This window comes from Pseudonaja textilis, chromosome 13, assembly GCF_049901715.1.
Source record: "Pseudonaja textilis isolate UNSWEBS1 chromosome 13, rPseTex1.2, whole genome shotgun sequence".
Classification (NCBI taxonomy): Eukaryota; Metazoa; Chordata; class Lepidosauria; order Squamata; family Elapidae; genus Pseudonaja; species Pseudonaja textilis.
In genome coordinates, this window is record NC_142002.1 from 2,821,373 (window position 1) to 2,847,498 (window position 26,126).

The 26,126-nt window shown below is 44.8% G+C and overlaps 1 protein-coding gene across 2 annotated transcripts in view; it reads left to right on the forward strand.

Moving 5' to 3' along the window:
- The first annotated feature begins 18,336 nt into the window (after window positions 1–18,336).
- The window catches only part of IGF1R (insulin like growth factor 1 receptor), a 210,014-nt gene continuing 202,224 nt past the window's right edge, over window positions 18,337–26,126 (forward strand). For both annotated transcript variants that reach the window (XM_087941839.1, XM_087941840.1), the window contains exon 1: window positions 18,337–19,545. The gene's annotated coding sequence lies outside the window, so the exon portion shown is untranslated. The remainder of the gene's footprint in view (window positions 19,546–26,126) is intronic.

The following is a 26,126-nucleotide window of genomic DNA, read 5'->3' on the forward strand; positions in this document are numbered from 1 at the left end:
AACAGGATTGAATATCAAAGCTATATGTTGCAAATCGTTGCTAGCTTCCTGTTTTGATTCCGTTCCTTCTCTGCCTTCTCTGAATATTTTTTAATTTCTAATCATATGCTGAAAAGCAGAACAGTGGCACATCAACAGAGTTGAGAGTTCTTCTCACAATCACAATTGGGATCACAATTTCTGTTGCTAAACAAGGCAATTGTTAAATGAGACCAGCCAATTTTTCAACCTTTTTTTAAAGAATTTTTTTATCTTTATTTAAAAAAAAACACAAATCCATCTTTCAGTTATATAGTGTGTTGACTGGGTACATATAACTTGTGCGAATATTGATATTTGTATACATTTCTCACTGAGTTTACATTCATATTGCAACCTATTCATTATTACATATCATTATAACAATATCATTTAATTTCTTACTTTATTTTCCAACCATGTATAAAATAAATCCCAAATCATATAATACTCCATTTCTTCTTGTTCTCTAATTGCCAATGTTAACCTACTCATTTCTGCAAAACCTTTTTTTTTTTTTTACCATCGTTGTGAAGTGAATTATTGCAGTTCAGTGACTGATGCTACTGTTATATGAATCATGCAGTCGTTAAGCAAATCCAGCTTTCAGCCTTTGCAAATAAGGATCACAAATAAGAGTTTCGATGATGCAGTGGTAGAATGCAGTACTGCTGGCTACTTCTGCTGACTGCCAGCAATTTGGCAGTGTGAATCTCACCAGGCTCAAGGTTGACTCAGCCTTCCGTCCTTCCAAGGTGGATAAAATGAGGACTCAGATTGTTGGGGGCCAGAGGCTGAACTCTGTAAACCGCGTAGAGAGGGCTGGAAAGCACCGTAAAGTGGGATATAAATCTAAGAGCTAGTACTAGCTAGTGCTATCACCAGACCCTGGGATGGTACATGCCAGATGCCAATCACCAAAATGTTGGTCATGTGACTGTGAGGATAATGTGATGGTCTTAAGTGTGAGGACCAGTTGTAAGTAGCTTTTCTAGTAAATTTAAAGTGTCGCTAAATAAATTGGTTGTAAGTTAGCAGCTACCTGCATTGTTTTTTCATTCTTTTTTTTTAAAAAAAAATAATCTTATTTCTTTCAGTTCCATCTGATCTCAAGAAAATTCATTCTCTTCCCAATTTCCACAGACCTAAAGCTTTCCCAACCTTTGAGGGGCTGCCCCAAAGAAGACGGGGTCAACTTATTTTCCAAAGCACCAGAAGGCAAGACAAGAAGCAACAGATGGAAACTGATCAAGGAGAGAAGCAATCTAGAACTAAGGAGGAACTTCCTAACAGGGAGGACAATTAACCTGTAGAACAGCTTGCCACCAGAAATTGTGGTGGTCCATCCCCGGAGGTTTTTAGGAAAAGACTAGACAGCCACTTATCTAAAATGGTCTCCTGCTTGAGCACAGGGGGTTGGATCAGAACAGCACTCGCCAACTGGTGGGCCGTGGCCCACTGGCGGACTGTGAGAAAAATTTGGTGGGCCGCAAAGAAATCTCACCCCCAGAGCACCCCACCAAAGCAATTAATCCAGGCTGCGCAGAAACACAAGGCTCCGCCGCCAACATGGCCTGCGGGAACCCTCTCCTCCCACTCACTCCTTATCGGGCAAACTTGCCTGCTAAATTGCTATTTTTCCTTTTTCTGACCATCAGGTGTTCTGTTGTGCCGGGAGATTTAGATTAGCTAGGAAGCAGGAAATGGTTGGATTTCTTGCTTTCTAGCTAATCTTTAGATCTTCGGCTCTGCTTTTAAGCACAGCCGAACCTCCCTTAGGACTGAAGGTTCTATTATTCAGAGCAGACTCACGGGAAGCAAATATGAGAGACTGAGCTAGCCGATGGCAGATAGATAGATCACTGAATGATTCTGTGAGCAACTCAATCTGCCTGCCTGCTTTGCCTGCTTTGGGGTAAAAGTTGCTCTTTTTTTTAAATAAAAAATTCAATATTTACATACATGGTGTGTTGTGAGTTAATTTTGTGAGTTTGCTTGCTAGCAGATTTTATGAGTTTGATTGCAAGCAAATTTTATGAGACAGACTGAGCTAGCCAATGGCAGAAAGATAGATCTCTGAATGAATCTGTGATTCTGTGAGCAACTCAATCTGCCTGCCTGTTTTGCCTGATTTTGGGTAAAAGTTGCTCTTTTTTTATAAAAAAAATCAATATGTATATAAATATTTATAATATTTACATATAAACCATGCCCAGCCTGTCAGATGACCACCAAGCCACACCCACAAATTAGGCCACACCCACAGAACCAGTTAGTGGTCCCTGGGATTTAAAATTATGAGTTTGACCCCTGGACTAGAAGACCTCTGAGGTCCCTTCCAGCTCTACCCTGATTGGTTGAAGTTCCTTCAAATCATGCATTCCCTTTCTTTTCTTTCTAATGCAGCTCATTCAATGTTTCTCAACCACCTTGGCAACCATAAGATGAAGTGGACTTCAACTCCCAGAATTCCCCAGCCAGAATGGAATTTATAGACATAAAACAAACCAAAAAAATCTGTCTCTGGATAGATAAGCTGCAGTTTTCACATTCAGTATTAACTCACACCGCTAGCTTTCTTAAGATATAAAACAGGGGTCTCCAAACTTGGCAACTTTAAGACTATGGACTTCAACTCCCAGAATTCTCCATGTTGGCTGGAGAATTCTGGGAGTTGAAGTCCACAAGTCTTAAAGTTGCCAAGTTTGGAGACCTCTGATATAGAACATAGAATAATAGGATAAACATAGAATAATAGGGACCTTGAAGTCTTCTAATTCAAGCTCTTGCCCATGGCAGATCATCACCCTAGACTTAGTCAAATGGTTGTCCTGTCTGTTTTTGAAAACCTCCAGTGATGGATCAACCACAGCTTCTGATGTCATCTGTACGTTATTTCTACCAGAAGCCAGTGAGATGAGATTTTGGAATTAAAATTGTTTTTAAGATGCCTGAAATCTATCAACAGAGGACACGCTGCCCCTTGCATATTTATTTTCCTCGTGCTGAAACACATCCTAGAATTTAGTGATCGTTTTTATGAATTAAATTATACATTTAGAAACGTAATCTCTGCTGATAAACTTTAAAAAAAGAATTCAGAATTTAACAGGGCTAATTCAGAAGGTTACCCTGGGAACTTAAGATTTCACATTTCAATACCTTTGCCAAGGAGATAGTGGGAAATATATCTTTGTTTTTCAGGAGCTGGCTTCGTTTTCCTGTTCATGTTTTCACACCAGCTAAGTTAATGTAAATATTGCATGACTTTTAAGCTGGGCACTTTTTAAAGGGCACACTGTTTATCCTAGAACTGCAACTATGCTTGTCTGTATACAAATAAATAAATAAATTCTTCAGCTCAGAAGCGAGGGTTTGAAGACGATTATAATCAAACCAGGAGGGGTAAAAAATGAACAGGAACGCTTATTTCAAAGTGAAATGCAGTGTCTGAATGATTGATCTTTCATTTGCTAACCGAGATACCCATCGGTTGCTATTTTGGAATGAAAATTGTTTAAGATGCCTGAAATTTGTAAACACGAGGGCTGAAACACACCCTGTAGAATTTAGTGATCGTTTTGCTTTCAGCAGGTGCCCTAACTTCCATCCGCTACAGTAACGTAACATTCAGATACACAACACGCGCAAAAGAGATTGGCACGAATAATGCAACGTTACACCATTCGCGTCCGCTTCTTCTAACGCCGTTTGAGGTCTCCCGTTGCAAAAAGGATCCCGCCCGAAACCCGTCCGAATTTCTCACGTTTCGCAGTAAAAAAAAAATGTCTGCACTCGCTCTGTGCTAACGAGCCCTTCCCTTAAAAATAAGAATTAAAAATAAATAAATAAATAAATAGCAGAATTTTAAAACGACGAGATTATGGCCGAGAGTGATAAGAGGTTTAAGACTCAACCTTCCGCTTTGGATGCTTGGAAAAATCCATCGTGAGTTTTTTTATAATGGGAAATTGCAGGAGGGAAGATTTTTTTTTAAAAAAAAAATTGCTTTGTTTGTTTGTTTATTTCGGCCCGATGGGTTTGCATGCTGCTGCTTGATTTTTTTTTTGCAATTTTGAGTTTGCAGGCTGCTGCTTGATTTCGCATTTGGGATTTGTTTTTTTTTTTTTCCAAAATTTTATTTTGTTATTTTTATTTTGCATTCGGGAGCCCCCCTCCCCATCTGCCCTGGAAACAATAGAATAAAATGCCCCTTCCTCTTTTTTTTTCCCCTCTTCCATCTTGCTTTTTTTTTAACATTAGCAGGTCTGTTTTTCTTCCCTTGCACGCCTCTCCCGTTTGCAAAGCCGTGGCTTTTGCATCGCTCTGCAGTCCTCGGGATCCCGGCAGCTTTCAAGATTAAAACCAGCATCCATCGAAATCCTGGCTCCCTTTCAAAAACAGCGATCCCGAAGCCCGGCGGGGCGCTGGGGTTTGGTGACTGGCCCCGGCCAAACGCGTGTAAAAAAAGAAAGAAATCCACGCAGCCTATTTATAGCGCAGCCCTGCAGGCTTTTGTGTAGCTTGTTTTCTTCGGCGTTGCATGAATGGGGAGGGGAGGGAAGGGAGGGTGGAGTTGGGGGTTGCGTATGCGTGGAGAGTGTGAGTGTGTGTGTGTGTTGCGGGGGGGGGGGAGGAGCGTTAATCCAAAACCGCGTTCTGGAAAAGGGAAAGCCTGGAAATCCGTCCCGGGTTTTCCGCACGACAAGAAGAAAGGCGAGCTCCTATGTCATCAGCAAAGTATGCGAGGAGGCAAAACCCGGAGTGGAGTTTCGGGGTTAGGATCGGGATGGCTCCTTGGACCTGGGCTTGTGGCTTGGGAAGCGTAGGGCGGGCTGATTGGGCTTGCCGAGGTGGGTCGGGCGAAGGGGCGAAGGGCTCCTGTTCCTTGCTCGGAGGTTGTGCAATTTAATGTAATCGAAAGGGATCTGGCACCTGCCTGCCGTGGATGGGATCCCTGAGTGGGATCTGCTGTTAGGTCTATTTGCTTAGAAGGGTCTTCAGCAATTCACCAACAAAGACCCAACATGGAATCACGGGGTTGGAAGGTTGGAGGTCTTCTCGTCCAGGGGTCTCCAACCTTGGCAACTTTAAGCCTGGCGGACTTCAACTCCCAGAATTCTGAGGGTTCAAGTCCGCCAGGCTTAAAGTTGCCAAGTTTGAAGACTCCCTGTTCTAGTCCAGCCCCTTGTACCATTTCAGACGAGTGGCTATCCATCCAGTCTCTTCTTAAAAACCTTCAGCGATGAACAAAAGTGCTTTTTTCAAGAGGGAGCTGGACTTTCTGGTTTGTCTCTGAAGATGTTTTGCTTCTCATCCAAGAAGCTTCTTCAGCTCTGACTGGATGCTGTGGACTGGAAGGGTTGATACTCCTTGCAGACAGCTGGAGAACTTCTTGGGTGAGAAGCGAAACGTCTTCAGAGAAAAACCAGAAAGTCCAGTTGCACCTTTGGGACAACTCGGACCTAGAGGACTGGGATTCTCCATAGATGGAGTGATGGAACACCCAGACCTTCTGGAGACAACTGGTTTCACTGGTTAATTGAGCTCAACTGTCAGGAAATTTCTTCTTAGTTCTAGATTGCTTCTCTCCTTGATTAGTTTCCATCTGTTGCTTCTTGTCCTGCCTTCAGGTGCTTCGGACAATACGTTGATCCTTCTCTGTGATAGCCCCTCAAATATTGGAGCACCGCTGTCGTATCAACCTAATCTTTCTCTTTCTTAGACTAAACATACCGATTTCCTGCAGCTGTTCATCAAAAATTTTAGCCTCCAATCATCAAACTCAAGAGGTCAGTTCAAATTTGGAGTAACAGCCCCCAGATTCAAATCAGATTAAGTTTATGGATTGCTGAACTACAGTTTATTGCATGTCAGAAGTGGGTAGGGTTTAGTCTAACCCCAAACCGAGCAAACCCAGATGAGGGAATTGTTTGATTATTAAATCTCAGCATTTTTGAACTTTTATTTCAGCAGATCTGCAATGCCACAGGTAGCCTATACCTGGCTTAGGGGAGTAGTTCTGCCAGCTGGAAACACAACACTCAAAACAGATGAGTTGCCCTGGATGCAAAAGCTAACCTCTTTTTCTTTTAAATCTACCTTGCTATACATACCTGATTGACAGGAAGATGTCTAAAAATTACACTCCCCCAATTCAATGAGAGAGTCAAAGAACTTCACCTGTTGAATTTCTGCCCAACTTCTAAGCAGTTCTTAGTACTGGAGCTTTCTATATATGGTATATATATGTGTGTAGAAAGAAGCTGGGGATGTCCAGTCGTTTTTCTCAGATTAATTCATGCCCATCCTGAGTGACAAAACTTTCTTTAGTTTTGGCTATGCAAACTTTGCAAGATCTTTTTCTCTTAGGATGAATGAATAAACAGTTTTCTGTTACTTTTACCATGAATGGATAAACAGAAAAAAGAAAAACGCATGGAAGATTATTTCGATATATGATTATTGCAGTGAGGTTATTATTTGCACAGAGATGGAAAGATTCAACACTTCCCACTATTGAGGAACGGACCGTAAAGTGAATAGCTTTTGCTGAAATGGATAAATTGACTTCTTGGATGAAAGAAAAAGACAATATCCACATTTATTGGGGACTAGAAGCCTTTCGTGGTTTTTTTTTGCATAAAAATGGAAACAAATAACTTGTGATTTATGGTTTTAATGATTAGATAACATAGATTACAGAAAGAATAGTAATAAGGTATAACTTTAGAGAGAGAATATATGTATATTGTGAAAAATATTGAAAACCACCTCCTTATATCTTTTTCCTTTTTCTATTTCCTCTTCCTGCTTTTTAATTTATTATAATTTTGTTTGTGCCTGGCTCCTTTTACTGATCCACTGCGTTTGTATTTGGTTTTGGTGGTTTTAATTGTATACCACTCAGAGTCACTGGGAGTGTGAAATGGATGGTACTAGCATTTGACAAATAACGAACATAAAAATTTATTCAACTTTTCCCCCTTTTTCTTGCATTTTTTACTTGTTCTAAGATTTTATTTCTTTTTTCTTTTTCTTCTTCCTTACTTTCTATCAGTTTGTATTAGCTTTTATTTTCTTGTTTAAAAGTTTTAATAACAATTAAATCTTAAAGGAACGGCAGCCACAATCGTGGAGAGCTTAAAATGTTGTATGCTTTGAGTCAAGATGGATAATTTCTCCTCAAGTTATCGGAAGAAGTACCTGCTAAGTCTGTTACATATTTCCTCTGGAGAGAGTTATTTACAATTATTTTTTTCCACATCTAGGATGAAAAATGCAAGCCCCCCTAAAGGAAACAAAATGGTAAGAAGGTCAAGCATGAAGACCCCATTGTGGTTGTACGTGAAACAACTACACCATCCTCAATTTCTGAATTAAAAAATTGATGATTCCTGTCCTGAATACATAACTATATAATAATTTCCTGACTGCAGAAAACAATAGATTTGTTGAAATATCCAAGCTCTCTAAGAAAAAAATGCTAATAGTTGATTGCTTTAAAAAACAATAAAATTGTATTGTTCTTATATGATTGCAAATGATTTTTCCTGTCTATGACTAAAAAAGAGATTAATTGCATGTGTATGTATATTAACAGAAATGTTTGGTGGTTTTTGGTGTTTGTTTTTAATTGGGTAAGAGACCATACTTTTAAAAGGAAAAATCTTCAGATATCAATCTACAACTAACTAAAATCAGACCATAGGGAAAGAGCTCAGTTTCATATTAATTCTGAGTCCCACGTATCTGAAGCTGCTAAACCCATGGATGCATCTCAGTAAAGTTTGCATGAAATTTGAGTATATGTCTGACATAACAAAAGTAATTTTCCTTGATTTCTGCCCTAGATTCACTGGTAATGAAGGAAGAAAAAACCTTTACAAATCTTGTGAAGGTTGTGATGCAAAAACAACTCACCCGATAATGCCAGGTTTTAATTTATCCAAAGCTCTTGCTGGACTGTCTTTTTCAATAATTAGTTAAGGGAATACTTGATTTCCAAGATAACAGCGACTTCAGCCTGATTAATGAAATATTAGGAATTGAAAATTTTGATAATTCTCGTGTTGCAGGAAAATCTCAGGGGAACAAAAAGCGAAGAGCTCTTAACCAAATGTCAGACATATAAACAAATTGCTGCTGAAATAATGAACCAGTTAAAAAACAAATTAAAAAAGCTGTAATTGCAGCACAATTTTAATTTCTGACTTTAAAATGTCCAGCTCGCTATTAAAAATGGTCGGTGAATTCCTCATAGTTCTCCCCTCTTCCTTCCTTCATCTCCATCTTCTTTCTTTGCTTAACATTCTTTCTTCCTCTGTTTTCCCTCACTCACTTCCTTCCTTGCTTTAATAATTCTACTCGATCTGATTTATATCCAAAAGCATGCAAAGAATGTTATGCATCAGAGGAGAAACCTCATGTGTTGTTCACCAGATTATGTAAAGCATTTGAAAAGTGAGATGAGGGGGGGGGGAAACGTTTTGAGAAATTACTGAAAAGCAGCAAGTGATGAATTTGGCTGCATGAAACCGAAAATTCTGATTTAAACAAATATGAATGTTAAATCTATGCGGTGACAATGGAGTTCACGAGAAAGGATGCGAAGGAGTGACGAACAACATAATGGGAACAATATTTTCATATTGTTTTAATTATGAAGCATCCAATCACTTTTGCAAAGCTCATTCTTAGTTTTGTATACAGTGTTTTCCTTCTTTTCTCTCCTCCTCCTTCCTTTATATTGCATTCAGGCTCTGAATAAAATTTGGTGGTCTTTTTTCTTTGTGTCAACTGGTCAGAACCAAAAAGATGGATTAAAATAAGACTCATGGGATCTAAACTGCAAAATGGTATATAGAATCTTAACGTCAGTGTTTGGTTCTTTAGGGGGGAACGAAACTCTTTGCACACTTTAAAGTAAACATGTTCAGGCACAAATGGAAAATAAGAGAATATATTTCCATAACACTGATGATGTTACCTAGTTTGGGTAATTAAACATCTGCAAGAAAACCACGAAGCTCAGAGAGCACCAGCAACCCCTCATTTCAACCCTGAGCTACAAATATTCTCCTTTATTGGTATATTTCCATAGATGTGTGGATGGAGTAGAATAATTATAAATAAGACTTTTATAAATAGTTGAACCCACAATCAAATAACCCATTTGATTTCATAGTTCAGTATATATGTCAGTGGCGAGTTTTCAGTCATCCAGATCATGGTTATCCCAAAGTTCCCAAAACTGAGGAAACTTCTTGGATGAGAAGCAAAATGTCCCCGAAGAAAAACAAGGAAGTCCAGTTGCCTTTTGAAAAAGAGCCGAAAAAGCTTCTTGGATGAGAAAAACCAGTAAGCCCCGCTGCCTCTTGAAAAACCAGTAAGAAAAACCAGTAAGCCCCATTGCTTCTTGAAAAAGCACATTTGGGACAGTTCAGTGTACATCTGTTTTAAGAAAAACAAAACAAAAAAGTGGCAAAAAAGTAAAACCCAGAAGATGAAAATTCCACCAAATTCACATGTCACACTAAGGCATTATCTTATTAGAATTAAACCTTCACAGTTCACCAAACACAATTCTCTGGGAGACACACTGAATTAGAACCAAACAAAACACATTAAACAGGGGTAGTGTGTAAAGTTTGAAACTTGATCGCTTCTTGGGACTGGCTGCTCTATAGTTTCTTGTGGTCTTAACATTTTCTTTGTTCAGCAGGTTGATCACTAACTGTTGTGCTTGTGTTGAACACAAACATTGGAGGGATGATAAAACTGTGCAACTCTGAATGAGGGTGTGGCTTACAACCTGGAACCTCATTAGATAACATCTGCAAGAGGTACTCAACACACAACCATTCCACTAGCAACCATTTGACAACTTCTTCTTCTTCTTCTTCTTCTTCTTCTTCTTCTTCTTCTTCTTCTTCTTCTTCTTCTTCTTCTTCTTCTTCTTCTTCTTCTTCTTCTTCTTCTTCTTCTTCTTCTTCTTCTTCTTCTTCTCCTCCTCCTCCTCCTCCTCCTCCTCCTCCTCCTCCTCCTCCTCCTCCTCCTCCTCTTCCTCCCTCCTTCTTCTTCTGCATATTACTGCAGGTGCAGGATCCGCTTTTGGGATCACTGAGCACCACTTTGCATGGTCAATTGCATCTCCAGGACACAAGCCGACGGCTTGCATATCTTTGTTGATGGTGTCTTGCCATCTCTGTTGTGGATGCCCATGAGGTCACCAGCCATTGACGTCCAGTTGGTAGGCAGTCTTGGCCAGAGGAGAAAGTGCTTCTCTCTGGACATGTCCATACCAGCAGAGCCAGCCTTCTCTCATCTTCTCTATAATTGGTGCCACTCCAAAATGTTGTCGAATGGTGTCATTTGTGATGTGGTCAAGAAGGGAGATGCCCGATATCCAATGGAGCATTCGCATTTCCATGGCATGGAGAAAGCTTTCAGTCCCTGTTGGTTGTCTTGTCTGAAGGTGGTTGTCTTCAACCATTCAAGGTTACAATGGCACTGAAAAAAAATGACTTACCAGGGATGCTTATGATCATTGGAGAATCCCCATAGTCCAGAGATGGTATTCAGCAGGTTCTAACCAGTTCTGGAGAACCGGTAGTGGAAATTTTGAGTAGTTTGGAGAACCGGCCATCCCACCTCTGACTGGCCTGCCAACCCCATCTCTTCTCTGCCTCCCATCGAGTCCCAGCTGATCCTCTGGGTCTTCTTTGGTTGCCCTTTGCAGGAGAACAGAGCTGGAAAGCAGGTTAGTGGGGTGGGGAGGGAAGGGGGATTTTGCAGTATCCTTCCCCTGCCACGCCCACCAAGCCACGCCCACAGAACTGGTAGTAAAAAATGCTGATTAATATAACTACTAAACCCATTTACAAATGGTTAGCCTGTTATCTATATGCTGTATCGATTACAAAATAGTTAACCAGAAAAGCAATATTTTATAAAGATATAAAAGTATGAATGTAATTCCTGAGCTAAACTCATGTTTTACTGACAGCTGCTGCCTCTTAACTCTTCTATAATAGTTGATCCAGGCAGAAGAATGAACAAAAAAAGGCTCACGTCTAAACCACTGACCAGCCAGGCAGTATCACTTGGTGAAGATTGATCTTCGTTAGATCAATCAATTAAGTCTACATTAAGTTACACAGATGGCAATAGGTTGGGCTCAATGCAAGCTAAGCCTTAAAGTGATGTCGTTAGCATATGGTGCGAAAACGTGTGTGAACCCACCTATTGTGGCTTAACAAACCATAGTTAAACAAACCACAGTTTTATCGTATCAGCTGCTGTGCTTAAGGACTGCGTGGTTCACTTAACAAATGGAGCAATTTGCTTAACTGGAAAAAATAGTCATAACAGCTGTAAAATCAGGCACAATTCCCTTAACTTGCTTAGCGTCAGAAATTCCTGCACCCACAAACAGGGATGGCAACTTGGTCCTTCAGCAAAGCAGTCGCTAAGGGAAGCTGCAACCAGACTGTATGATCTTTAATTCAGTTTTCTTTTGCTTTACAGACCTGAGAAGGTCGTAAATGCGAGGGCCGGTTGCAAAGTTACTTTTCTTTACTGTTGCAACTGCAAATGGTGTCTTAAACAAGGCAGTCACTAAATGAGGACTCCCTGTCTTTATTTGCAGAAAACTTGTCAAAAGAAAAGCGAAACTGCTGCTTGAAATTTTACTTCATACAAATAAAGAAGTCTATGAAGACTGAAGTCTATGAATGAGATCTTTTGAGGGTTCTTAGAGAAGAAAGTTTCAGAACAGGTTTTGCTTATTGTTCGTCCTAAGATCATTTGATATGCAGTATGGTGTCTATACATACATACACACACACACACACACACACACACACACACACACACACACTTCTCAATACCCTGTTTGAGGTAAGGCCAAATGACCAATGACCACTTAAACTCACTTTTGGAAAGATGTCCAATACAATCTTGCAGAAGAGGTATGAAGCACACATACCCCATAACCAAAGGCTGCCTAAGGAATCGTAGACTCACAGGCTGGAAGGGACTTTGGAGGTCTTCTAGTCCAACCCCTTGCAGAAGACCTTATATACCATCCCGGACACATGGTTGTCCAATCTTTTCTTGAAGACCTCCAGAGATGAAGCACCCAAAACTCTGGGAGGCAAGTTCGTCCCATTGTTGTATTGTTCTATCAAGAAATTTCTTTACTTCTAGGCTGGGATCTCTTTAAATGAGCTTCCACCTTCTAGTCTTAGATCCCTCCTCCCTTCGTTGAAAGATTTCCATGATTCCCAGCCCCACGGCTGGTTAGAAATATAGAATAACAGAGTTGGAATGGACCTAGTCCGATGCCCTGCCTAGGCAGGAAACCCTACACCACTTCAGACAAATGGTTATCCAACATCTTTTTAAAAAAACTTCCAGTGTTGGAGCATTCACAACTTCTGGAGACTCTACTAACAGTCAACCCTAACCCTAACCCCTAAGTTCCTTCTCTCTTTGATCAGTTTCCAACCACTGCTTCTTGTCCTAACCTCAGGTGCTTTGGTGAATAGCTTGATTCCTTCTTCTTTGTGGCAACCCTTTAAATATTGGAACACTGCTATCAGGTCACCCCTAGTCCTTCTCTTCATTAGACTAGACCAAGGGCCTTCAAACTTGACAGCTTGAAGACTTGTGGACTTCAACTCCCAGCATTCCTGATCTGACATGACTGGAGGAAGAATTCTGGGAGTTGAAGTCCACAAGTCTTCAAGCTGTCAAGTTTGAAGACCCCTGGACTAGACATACCCAGTTCCTGCAACCATTCTTCATATGTTTTAGCCTCTAGTCCCCTAATCATTGGTTGGTTGGTTGGAAGGAAGAAGAACTGTGAAGAACTCAAACGTTTGGGGAGAAGCATGCAGGTAGTCCTCAACATACAGTGCTTGTTTTGTGACTGTTCAGTTACAATCACACTGAAAAAAGTGACAAGTCCTTGTACTTATGACAGTTGGGGGGTCACCATTGTGATGATCAAAATGAGGTGATTGGAAATTGGGCATATATTTTACAATGGCTGCACCATCCTGGAGTCACAAGATCGCCATCAGCAACCTTTCCAGACGAGCCAAGTCAGTGTGGAAGCCAGATTTACTCCAGACAACCACATGATTCACTTAACAACCACAGCGATCCATTTAACAACTGTGGTTCAAGAAAAATTGTAAAAATGGGGTGCGCCTGACCTGACAATCACCTTGCTTAAACAATGAAAACCCTGATGCCAACGCTGGTCATAAATCAAAGGACTACCTGTGTTTTCCCATGCTACTCGTCGGACAGTGTTTCTCAACCTTGGCAACATTTAAAATGTGTGGACTTCCAACTCTTCCTTTTAAAATGCCAGCTGGCGCCAGAAATGTTGGACAATAGAGCCATAAATTTACCTGCTTTGTTGCAAGACAGAAAGTGACTCACAATCTGAAATAATAAGCGTAACCTCCTCAATCTGTTAGGCCAATTTTTCTCAACAGTAATTTTTAAGGTTGGTAGATTTCCATTCCCAGAATTCCCCAACTGTATAAGGGCGCTGAAAATGATTTGTTCATATGGAGAGATTAATTACTACTACTATTATTTCTTCTTCTTCTTCTTCTTCTTCTTCTTCTTCTCTTCTTCTTCTTCTTCTTCTTCTTCTCTTCTTCTTCTCCTCCTCCTCCTCCTCCTCCTCCTCCTCCTCCTTTTGTCCTTCTCCTCCTCCTCCTCTTTTCCTTCTCCCCCTCTTCTTTTCTTTCTTCTTCTTCTCTTCTTCTTCTTCCTCCTCCTCCTCCTGCTGCCATAATAAACATAACCATCTTCAATCTGTTAGGCCAAATGTCTCCAAACTTGGCAAGTTTAAGACTTGTGGACTTCAAGTCCTAGAATTTTGGGAGTTGAAGTCCACAAGTCTTAAACTTGCCAAGTTTGGGTACTCCTGTGTTAGGCCAATGTTTATCAACTTCAGCAATGTTAAGCCACGTGGACTTCAATTCCCAGAATACCCCAGCCAACAAGGACTTGAAGTCCACACATCTTAAAATTTGTTGAAACTGAGAAACCCTGAGTTAGGCTATCAGTGTTGGGAAGTGCAGCTCTCCATTAAGGTTGCAGAATTAGAGGCCAAAGTGGATGGCTATGTTGTGACTTAACATTTGCAGATCTCAATTTGCCTCAGTGATTATTGTGATCTGAACTTAAGCGTTTCTTGACACATGAATTGATGTCCAACTTTCCTCATTACCTCAATATCTCTCAACCTCAACAACTTAGAATAACAGAGTTGGAAGGGATCTTGGAGGTCTTCTAGCCCACCCCAAGCTAGGAGACCCTTTACAACTCGGGATATATTCGAAAGATGTGTGGACTTCAACTCCCGGCTGATTGGGGAATTCTGGGAGTTGAAGTCCATATGTTTTCACTGATGGCGAATTTTAAAAAGTTTGCTACTCTTGGGCCAAAGGCAACCAGATTTTCTCGCTTCACCCCCCCTGAAAGCATTTTACTTCTCACCCAATGGGATGCAGAAGCCGAACGTTTTCAAGTCAAAAAAGATCAAGTCCCCAAAAGTCAAGTTTCTTTTGAAAAGCACCTTCGGCACAAACATGATCTGGATAATTGAGACTCTGTATAGACATTCGCTATCCTTTTGTGACTTCAAATATTGTTTGGCTGGCATCGCGAGTGATCCATCTCTCTGAGATACACTGCAATTTGAGCACACCTAAACAACACACAAAACAAGGAACACACTATGCAAGGGAAAAGTTGATGTCACCTTGATGATTAATCTCAAAAAGTTTTTCAAGCGTATGATTTACAGTATGCGAAGTTAAGGTTGAAAGGTTATCCAAGGATATGAACATTACAGCAGTGTTTTTTAGTATGTGCTTTTTTTTTTTTACAGCTTGGAAGGTATCAGGTGTGTTGTTTTTGATTTCTCATGGACGTTGTACATTTGTCTTGCACTTTGTGTTATATATTTCCTTTCTCCCATTTTGCTTTCCCGAGCACACCAGTAGAAGATTTCAACCTGAATTTTCACATGCATCCAAGAAATGAACCAAGGACTTTCAGGCCACAAAATGGTATGGATAGGTAAACTGTGTTTTATTTAACCATGGTTAATTGAATAAAATATACTCAGGTGGATTTCAAGCCAACCCAAAGCCAAACACACCCGTCTAGAAAGTTGTATAAACCAGGCCTAGCTTGCTTTATTCCCCATTTGTCTCTCAATCCAATTAGCAATTGATTTTAATTGACGTGCTCCTTTCAAGGCTGCACAGAGGGAACGTACAACCAGAAACTGTTTTTTGGGATTGCATTAGTCTGCTCAATTTCCTTTAATATGCAGGTGTTAACTGATTCCTCCAGCTGCACATCTTTATAAGAAATGTTGAATAATCATATTAGGTAAAATTGATTAAAGCTTATTTGCTCAGCATTAATTCTATATAGGGGTTAAAAAAAACCAAAACATTTCTGGTTGGTGTCAGCCATTACATCAGGAAAGTCATGCCTCATTCTCTGAAGTGTTTCTTTCGGATGCAACAAAATTCATAGGTCATTTCACAGGTATTCATTTTTTCATCCAGCAACCAATTTAGGTGACTTGTTTGGAAGGCTAATAAAGGATTGTGCTGTTCAGCCACAAAATCCTGCTGTAACTGTTATGTCAGGTTGGGAAAAACCTATGTTTATCAAGACACCTTGCTCTGAATATTTCGGATAACCAGGAACTTGTTAGCCTTTCACCCGTACCTGTTTTCTTCCCTCAAAGCTCCAGGCAAGATTTACTGGCTTCTAGATTTAAATCTCTTGATTTTAGGTGGGATGGAGGCAGTGGGGGAAGTAAAAACTTGATACCTGAAAGCAAAACATAGCTTCCTTGTGGCTTGAGATTTGGATAAGGTATGAATAGCTTATTCAGATGCAAGCCGGGTCGATGTATTTGCTTTGGACGGTTGCATTCACACGTGTCCACCGGCTTGAGTTTTAACCTTGGTTGGTTCTCACCTTCAGGGAACCCCTCATCGAGGAGATTCAGGGTTCAAGGCCATCAGGCCAGGTAGGAAAAGCAGCAGTTACCCGGCTCGAACCCCCCCCCCCCGCCCCGCCAAATCAAGGTGGCACTTGAGTTCACACGACACGGGAAACCTGGCTGGGCTTTGCAAGGCGTCGGTCGGGCTGGCTCGACATCCCGGGCTCTACCCCCCCCCCCAGCACCAGCCGGTCCACCCAACGTGCCAAACCGGTCTCGGGAGCCTCCACATTCCGGCGGAGCGGGTTGCGAGGCCCGGCTCTGCCCAGCCGGCGTGCCCGGACTCGCGCCCTTTGCCAAAGGGAACCGCCGGGGAGGCGCGCTCGGCTCCCCGCGCCCCGGAGGCTCAGGAGGGAGGGAGGAGTAGGGGGAAAGAGAAGCCCGCAGACCCGGGAGGGGGGCGCCTCTCCCCTCCCTCCGCTTCCCCTCCTCTATTTTTATTTGGCTATTTTTGCTGCTGCTGCTGCTGCTCCGCCCTGCGCCTCCTGCCTAGCGAGCCCCCCCGTTTATTTCTTTATCCAATGCATTTTCTTTTCTTTGACTTACGTTGACCAGAGACCCTCCCCATCCCACTGACGGCTCCAAAAGCCCCGTTGCCCTCCCTCGGGCCGCCCCAGCAAGAAGCCGGGAAGCCTCCCCAACCCAGCCCCCCTCACCCCACCGGGAACCCCCCAAGCCCAGGCGAGCCCGGTGCAGCTGCACCCGATCCTGTTGCAAAGCTCGCGCGCCTTCCCTCCTCTCCCCAACCCCCGCCTCCCCCCCAACTGCTTCGGCCAAGGCAGAGGCGGCCAAAGATGCCCCCAGCCCCCCACCGCCCAACGAACGCGACCCCGCCAGCCCGACTCGCCCGGCCGCTGCAGGGAGAGAGAAAGAAAGGCGGCCGGGCACCGGCCGCGCAGCGCTGCTCCTTTCCGCAGCAGAAGCCGGAGGAGGAGGAGGAGGCGGTAGCAGCGGCGGCGGCGGCTCTGCGCCCAGGCCAGCCTGCAAGCCGGGGGAGGAGGAGGAGGAGGAGGAGGCGCCGAGGAAGCCGCCGCCGCCGCCGCCGCCGCTTCTGCTGCCCTCCCTCCTTCCCTCGCCCAGCCCATCCTCTCCAAGCGCGGGGAAGCCGCCGGGCACTGTGCAGGGTTGCGCGGCGCTTTGTTCCCGCAGCCGCCCCGCCTGCATCTGCATCTGCAGCCCGAAGCGGGCCTTGCTTGTACCCTGGCCGGAGAGTCCCGGGCTGAGAGCTAGCGGGAATCCGCCTCCTCCTCCTCCTCGCTTTAAGCAGCGAGAGAGGCCGGCCGGGAAGGAAGGAAGGAAGGAAGGAAGGAAGGAAGGAAGGAAGGTGGGAGTGAAGGAAGGAAGGAAGGAAGGAAGGAAGGAAAGGAGGAAGGAAGGTGGGAGGGAAGGAAGGAAGGAAGGAAGGAAAGGAGGAAGGGAGGAAGAAAAGGAGGAGGGGAGGAAGGAAGGAAGGTAGGAGAGAAGGAAGAAAGGAAAGGAGAAGGGAAGGAAGGAAGGAAAGGAAGGAAGGAAGGTGGGAAGAAAGGTGGGAGGAAGGAAGGAAAGGAGGAAGGAAGGAGGAGGGAAGGTGGGAGGGAAGGAAGGAAGGAAGAAAAGGAGGAGGGGAGGAAGGAAGGAAAGGAGGAAGGAAGGAAGGTGGGAGGGAAGAAAGGAAGGAAAGGAGGAAGGAAGGAAAGGAGGAGGAAGGAAGGAAAGGAGGAAGGAAGGAAGGAAGGTGGGAGGGAAGGAAGGAAGGAAGGAAAGGAGGAAGGAAGGTGGGAGGGAAGGAAGGAAAGAAGGAAAGGAGGAGGGAAGGAAGGAAAGAAGGAAAGGAGGAGGGAAGGAAGGAAGGAAAGGAGGATGGAAGGTAGGAAGGAAGGAAAGGAGGAAGGAAGGTGTGAGGGAAGGGAAGGAAAGGAAAGGAGGGAAGGAAGGAAAGGAGGAAGGAAGGTGGAGGAAGGAAGGAAGGAAGGAAGGAAGGAGGGCGGCGGAGAGAAGAGCAGCCGCCCCAGCCGCGCCCTGCCCTGCCCTGGCGCGGCTGCTCCCCCTTCTCCCCCCCCCCCGTCCGGGGTCGTTTCCGCCCCTCCGAGTGGCAGCAGCCGGGGAGGCGGCGGCGGCGGCGGCGGCCGCTGTTGAGGCTCCCTCTCGCCGCCGAGCCTGGGAAAAGAGGAGGAGGAGGCGGAGGAGGCGGAGGAGGGGAGCGCCGAAGGGGCGGCGCGGGGGAAGCCTTGCCCGCCCTCCCTCCCTCCCTGCCTGCCTGCCTGCCTGGCTCCATTCATCGCGGCTCCGGATTTTGCTTCTCGCCCGCCCGCCCGCCCGCCCGAAGAAAGCGCCAAGGAGCAGCAGCAGCAGCAGCAGCAGCGGGAGCCGCGGCGGCGCAATTGCGCGGCGATCGCCCTTCGCAGGCAGCCTCTCCTCCGTCGGTCGGGGCTCCCCGGCGTCGTCGTCGTCGGCGTCGTTCCCCCCCTTCCTCCTCCCCGCCCTCCGAACAAAAACAACCACCGGAGACCCGGGCGGCTCTTTCTTCCTTTCGGTCTTGCGAGGGGGCGGGAAAGCAGCGGAGGAAGCTCGGCGTTAGGAAGCAGCAGAGGCGGCGGCTTGCGTGGCTGCTTCTCCCGCTTTTGCGCCAGGCAGGCAGGCAGGCAGGCAGGGCCGAGTCCGCCCCGGCGGGGCAGGCGGAGGCAGGCAGGAGGAGCCGGGGCGACCCCATCCCCACCCCATCTCCCCACCCCACCCGGGGCGGCCCCCTTTTCCTCTTCGAGCCGAAGCGGGGCCGGGAAAGCCAAGCCAACATGGAGGTCGAAGATGCGGATTGCTCGCTGCGGCGCCTCCCGGGCGGGCGGCTCCTTTTGGAGGCGAGCAGGCGAGGCTGAGCTGCTTCCCCGGCCTCCCGTCGTAGCTGGAGGAGGAGGGAGGAGGAAGAGGCGGCGGAGGCGAGCCCCAAACCAGGCCCGGACCTTCCTCCCCTCCCTCCTTCCCCTTTGCCCCCGTTCTTCTTCCTTCTCCCCCTCCCCGCCCCACCAAGGTGGGCCGAGAATTTCCCCCTCTCCAAAGCCAGCAGCCTCCCCGGAGGGCGACCGGACGCTTTTCCTTCCCTCCCTCCCCTGGGCGGGTGGGCTTGTTTTCCTCTCTCTCTCTCTCTCTCTCTCCCCCCGCTTTTTTTTTTTTTGGCAAGGGGAGGGGTTTAAAAACTACCCCCCACCTTCCCACTTCCCAATATTTGGTTTATTTGCCTTGTCCCGGGAAAAGGGCGAAGAGCGCCGCGGACTCGGGGACTGCGGGGAAGATTTATTTTTTGTTTATTTTTTTTTATTATTATTATTATTGTTATTGTTGTTGTTATAATTCCGTCGAGGCCGTTTTGCTCCCCAACCACCGGACCACCAAACAGGGGGAATGAAGCCTGGCGCCGGGGGCTCCTGGCCTTGGTGAGGGGCTCCTGCTGCTGCTCTGCGCCGCCGCGCTCTGCCTGCGGCCAGCCGATGGAAAAAGTGAGTGTTGGCGACCGGGGGGGCTGGCTTTGTTGCGGGGGGACACAACAAATCACCTCAGCTTTAGTTTGGGGAATGGGGATGTTTTTGTGGGGGGAGAGGGAGGGGGACGCCATGCCAGGGCCCGCCGAGGCCGCGGTGAGGCGCGGGCGGGGGGAACCAGGCAGGGTCTCTCCAAACGCGCAGGGGACCCCCTGGCCCCCTTTTTCTCCCTCCCCCCACCTCGGCCGGGGAGGGCAGGCTTCGCTGTCTCCTTCCAGGCTTTGCGTTCCGGGCTTGTTTTTTTGGGGGGGTGTCTCCTTTCCCACGAGCCCCCACTCCCCCCCCCCACCGCGGGAAACGCTTTCCTTCCCAGCCTGGCTGGACTGGCCGCAGGCGGAGAGAGGAGCAGGGAAGGAGGGTGGGTGGGTGGGTGTGTGGGGGGGGGAGGGAAGAAGGGGTGTCTGGCCCCGCCGCCCCTTCGAGGTGGGGGCCAACCGAGCCGGCCTCTCCCGCGCAAGGCAACCGGCTCGGCTTTCCCCCGGGGGGCGGCTTGGAGACGCCCGGAGAGCCCAGCCGTTGCGTAAACAAGCAGAGCGCGCCGGCACCTGGAGCGCTGCAACCCGGCGGCGGTGGGCGACCCTTGGAGACCCGAACAGCCGGCAGCCAAGCCGGGACAGGCTTTCGCGAACCCCTCCCCTTCCCTCCCTTCCCCAGCCTCCAGAACTTGCATTATTATAATTATTATTATTAGTAGTAGTAATATTAGTATTATGGGGGTCTCTTTTGTGTCGAAAAGAGCGCCTCTAACCAGCCCATGCGGAAAGCCTCTTTTTGCGGTCAAATATTATTTTTTTGGGGGGGGGGGCTTTTGAACCTCAAGGGGGGGGGGCTAGATATTTTTGGGGGGAGAGAAGGAATTGTATCCACCACCATCCCACTTTGCTTCACTCTGTGCAACGAATCCAAAGCGGGAGAAAGCCAGAGTGTTTTTATATAACTCTTGTTTGTTTATACGCAGAGAAGTAGAAGTTGCAATTAAAATGTTACTCAGTGGATATTCATGGTCCCGGGGCTGGTGAGAGCAGGAAGGCAATGGATGCGTGCTCTTTGTCCTCCTCTCTTCCCTCCCCCCCCCCTTGAAATGTTTTGATTTTTTTGTGGGGAGGGGGAGACAAAAGAGGAAGGGGGAGAGAGAATTGGACAAGGGCCCCATTTGGTGCAATTCCTAAAGCTCCCCCCCTTAGACAGCTGGTGGCTTCCTGCTTGAGCACAGAAGGTGTTGGAGAGGGAGGGGGGGAAAAATCCTGCATGACCTCCGTGTAAAAGGAGAGGTTTGGGGGGATTGTTGAGAGAAAAGAGAACTTTCTTTGGTGGTTTGTGAATCAGTGAAATGGGTGGAGAAAGTGACACCTTATGGATTGTTGTTAGTGGTGAGGTTGGGATGCCCTCCCCCTGGGCCCTGGTGGGGAGGATAGAGACCTCACCTCTTAGGTTCGATGATAACAACAATCCGCGTGCAAGTGTCGCTCTTTGGGTTTTGCGGGGCCAAGGGGCTGTGCACATTGGGGCTTTTGGGGAGGTCTCTAAAGGCGAGTTCGGGCAAGTATTTGACCTTTGGGAAACTGCCTCAATGACTGTTTTGGGATGACAAGGTCAAAGTGTGAGTCATAGATCGCATTTCTAAAACAGGGTTGTTTCACCTCATCTTCCCAACGACTTCTCTCCCCCCACCCCACCCGTGTGTTTTTCTCTACGAGTATAATCTTTGACTGCACGTAAGGATTTAGGCCAGGCCCCAAAAAGAAAAAGAAAAAAAAAACCACACACAAAACTTTAATCCGTTTAGTGTTGGAGTAAAACGAGAAGTAGGCAAGTAAACAAACAGGAGTGCAGAAAAATCGTGACTGCCTTCTACGTAGGAGCCCCATTGATCTCGGCGTGTTCAAGCTTTTGATGATTAAAAAAAAGAGATTATCCTGTTAGGTGCAGTTCTTTTAAAGTACAGTACGAGCATAAAAATGGCATTTTATCTGCTGTTGTTATTGATCTAGTTATCCACTGTTTTCTTAACAATGGCGTTGTCAGCGGGGGGGAAAAAAAACCCCAACAACCCAGGATTTAGACGGCTGCGTTAAAATATTCATTAATCTGTTTAAAAAAAAAAAATCTTAATAAGCAGAGTGAATTGTTGGGAAATGAATCTGTGTTTACAATGGATGAAAAGAATGAAAACATGTTGGTTGGCTTGAAAAAAAACCCCCCCCACAATCTCTTGAAAAAAGGGACCCCCTCCTCCCACCCTCAGCCCACTGCTCTTCTCATTGTAACACAAGGAACATCTAGTCTTAGTTTTATGCGTATGTAGCTTTTTTTTTTTTTTTTCAAATACATAGAATGTGTCATAGCTAAACTCGCTCTTCCATTTTCGGTCATAAGAAGCCATGCATTCCTAAATAGGAATATACAAGAGTTGGAACCAAAATAATATGGAATGGCTGTCTCTGTAATCTTCAGTTAATATAGTTTTGAAAGCCAAGGTATGATTGGTAGGTAAAACAGTAATTAAGATGTCAGTGAGAGATGAGGGAAACCTGGCTTGTCCCCTTACAGGAGAGGCATCACCGATAGGGAGTGAATTTCCATCGCGGGTTTGACCTGATTCGCTTTTCTAGGCCTTCAAGAAAGTTCTTCAGATTGACTGACTTGGTTCTGATCCTCCTTTATAATTTGGGGCTGTGGGCTGTAGATGCTGTTGTGGTGCCATTTTTTGTTGAACTGTTTCCTTCCTTCACCTGGGCAGGCAGCAGCTTTTATCGCTGAAAATGATTGTCCATAAAATTTTAAAAGCTTGCTCTGCGAGGTGTCTGTGTGTGTGTGTGTTTGAGGGGCAGCGTCGTTTGTGGAATCCAACAAAAAACCCACAATTTTTGTATGAGGTGCATTTCCTTTGCTCTCTACAGCAGTGGGTGAACCCGCAACCTTTGGGGCACCAGAGGCCGCTTCCATGGCGAGAGGTTTTTCGTGGACCAGAGGGGGGTATGGTTTTGTGTGCTGCCTGCATCCCACGGATGGGGTGGCTTCGCTTGTTCGTGTGGCCCCGTTTTTGGCATGCCAGGGACTGGTGCCAGTCCATCGGGGGCGGGCTTGGGGACCCCAACTCCAGAGAGCAGTGTTTATATGTGCTGTGGAAATTCTTCCTCTGCCCTGATGAATTTACCAGTAGAGTTGGGTTGGCATTTTAAGCCAATCTTCTCCCTTGTTCTATGGAGTGATATGACTTGTAAGTGGGGAAGCTAATTCAGTTGTGGTTTGGGTGACCTAAACTTGTGTTATTTTAATAGAGCGTGTTTCGGCTCTTGCTTGTTAGATCTCTATAGCTGGATACTTAGTAAGAAACCCTTAAAGCTGTAATTGTGCGTGCATGTGTATAGTATCAACATCGATATCTCTTAATGCGTCGCTGATAAAGCAAATATAGTTAGCATGAGTGAGCCAATCAGGTAAATTCCCAGCATAATTTAGATAGCGGAGTATAAAATGGGTTTGACACTAAAGGAATTGTTTTGCCTTTCTGGAATCTAATTGATAGAGGGGTGGGAGATTTCTTTGGAAAACCGCTGAAGACACTTCGCCAAGAGATACAAGAAGCAATAAACATTCTTTCTTAGGAAATCAGGCCTGTTGGTTTTTTGTTTGCCAACTAATGATATTTGGGCTTAACCTTGGAGACTGCCAAGGGTTTTGTTACCTTAGGACAGCTGTTTGTTCTGTTGTTAAGAAAGAAGCGTGGAGGATAGTTGCGCTACATTTTTAAGAGCAAATATTAGCAGGGAATTATAATGGCTGCCTTTATTCCAGCCTGTAGTGCAAAAACACCATTAAGAATCTGCTCCAGATGTTAGGTGCAAAAGAATAGAAGCATTTGAATGCATCAGAAGATATAGTAAACCACCTCTCATATTCGTGTATGTGTGTGTGTATGTATGTATGTATGTATGTTAAGTTTTCGTGGGTATTTATATGTATGGTATTCAGCTTTGTTCGGGTATTTTTCCACGTCATTATAGTTGTGCTTTTAAAGTTGTAGCAACGTTTGAGCAGAATCTCATCTGCCCTCATCAGGCTTCTGTATTGTGTTCGTCTGTGAGACAGCTTTGCTGGCTGAGGAATTCTGGGAGTTGAAGTCCACAAGTCTTAAAGTTGCCAAGGTTGGAGACCCCTGGTTTAGAAGCTCTGTCATTGTTGGAGGCTTTGAGGAATCTAGTAAGGAAATACCTCTGAATGATAATCCAGTGGGTCAGTATAACAGAGTTGAAAGGGACCTTTGAGGTCATCTAGTCCAACCCCTCCATTCAAGAAGGATCACGAGCTGTCTAGTCTTTTCTATGATTCTCTGCTGTAGGTAAATCCTGATTCCTATTTTTAGAGTCCAATCGTAATGCCTGGGTTGAGCTAAAATAATACTTTTCAAATAATCAGTAGGCCAGGTGCATAGGTGAACTTTTTAAAAAGTAAAATGTCCTCCCAGTTTTTCCAATTAAAAGCAGTGAAAGCAGCTTTAAGTGGATTTGTGATGTATTCTTAAATGGCTGTAATTGTTGACCTAATCCATAATTAACACAATCATGGTTTATGAAATCAATCCAGGAAGTTTCATCGTTATTATGTAAGCTATTGTGATAATACATGTCCTTGAGGTACAACCATTCGTTTAGTGAAAGCACTGAGAAAAGTACTGATGAACGTTTTTCACACTTACGACCGTTGCAGCATCCCCGGTTTCATGTGATCATAATTCAGATGCTCGGCAAGTGGTTCATATTTATGACAGTCGAAATGTCCAAGGAAGGTCATTAAATGGGGCAAATGTTTCACTTAAGCAACAAAAATGTTGGGCTCAGTTGCAGTTGTAAGATAAGGACTACCTGTACTTTCACTCTTTACAAACATTGGAGTATCTAAAATGCTTCACCAGGTCATAATAAAATCCACATATGCACAAAACCAGTGATATGGACTCTGGTTACTATACAGAGCCTGAAAATACTTGTTTCATCATCAAGTTTATAAATACTGAGAGCTGGAATGTTCTCCACTATTTCATCATACAGAGACACTTCCTTAAAAGAACAGTAGTACTGAAAACATTTCAAAACATTTTGGTGGTTATACCTTTTTTGAGGTAATATTTCTTAGGTGCTGCTTTTTAAAATAATTGCTGTAGATGATATAAGGAACTTGAAACGGAGTTCATTTGTTTAATTGTTGTAGATATCAAGACAATTTATTTTGATGTAAACCGGGCGGATCTAATCTTGGCAACATTAAGGCCTGTGGACTTCAACTCCCAGAATCCCCCAGCCAGGCCTGTGGACTTCTGAGAGTTGAAATCCGCAGGCCCTTAAAGTTGCCAAGATTGGACACTCCAGATGAAGACAAAATGTGCAATAGAAGTATGATAGTTATGCAGTTAAGTTACAATAAATGAAGAGACTGAGTGGTGGCTCAGCAGTTAAGATGGAAAAGCCGACAGCCTAGGTTTGAAACCCGAGTACCACGTGACGGCATGAGCTCCCGTCCTCGCCCCAGCTCCTGCCAACCTAGCTGTTTGAAAGCATGCAAATGCAAGTAGATAAATAGGTACCACTTCACTGGGAAAGTAACAATGCACCATGATGTCATGCCGGCCACAAAACTGTGGAAATGTCTTTGGACAGCACTGGTTCAATGACCTTGAAATGGAGATGAGCACCACGCCCCAGAGTTGGCAATGACTGTCAGAGTTAAATCTGCAGCCTTTTACAATAGGTAAATAGGTACAATAGATAAAGACAGGAGAGATAGATAGATAGATAGATGATAGATACAAATAGTTATAGATAGATACATAGGTAGATGGATCGCAAATATAGATTATTGCCACTTCACTTTGTTATTTGTTTGCACACTGAGATCTTACGCACAAATTCCTTGTATGTCCACTCACACTTGGCCAATACAGAATTCTATTCTAAAAAAAATAGATAAGAGAATTGATTTAATTTGGTGTAGTTGGTTTGGTGAACCTGCAGAGCTAAAATAGCGAATCATATATGACTCAGTGTCTTGTATGATTATGAAATATTGGATATTGAATATTGAAATGAGATGTGAAATATTTTAAATCAAATTTAGTATGTTAGAGTAGCATAAGGGAATTTCTGCTGGCTTCTTCTTTGAGAATTCCACAAACCCTTACGAATATTTGTAGCTGGTGGGGAGTTGGAAGTCCTCAATGGTTGGAGGAGGCAAATTATTCCCTTAGCAGGGAATTTGATGCACCCTTGCAGGTGCAGTCCTTGACTTAGAACCATTTATTTAGTGGCCATTCCACGTAACAGTGAGGGAAAGCAAGACCCACATGATTAATTTAACTGCAGTCATTTGCTTACCAGCCATGGCAAAAAAGCTTGGTAAAATGGGGGCGTGATCCGAGTTGCGTCCGTAAGTCAAGGACTTCCTGTATTTGGAATCCATTCACGTCCAGTGAAAAGAAGCCTCTTTGGAACGCGATCAGTTCCTCTGAACAAAATCCCACCTGCGTTCACTGAAGTTTTATT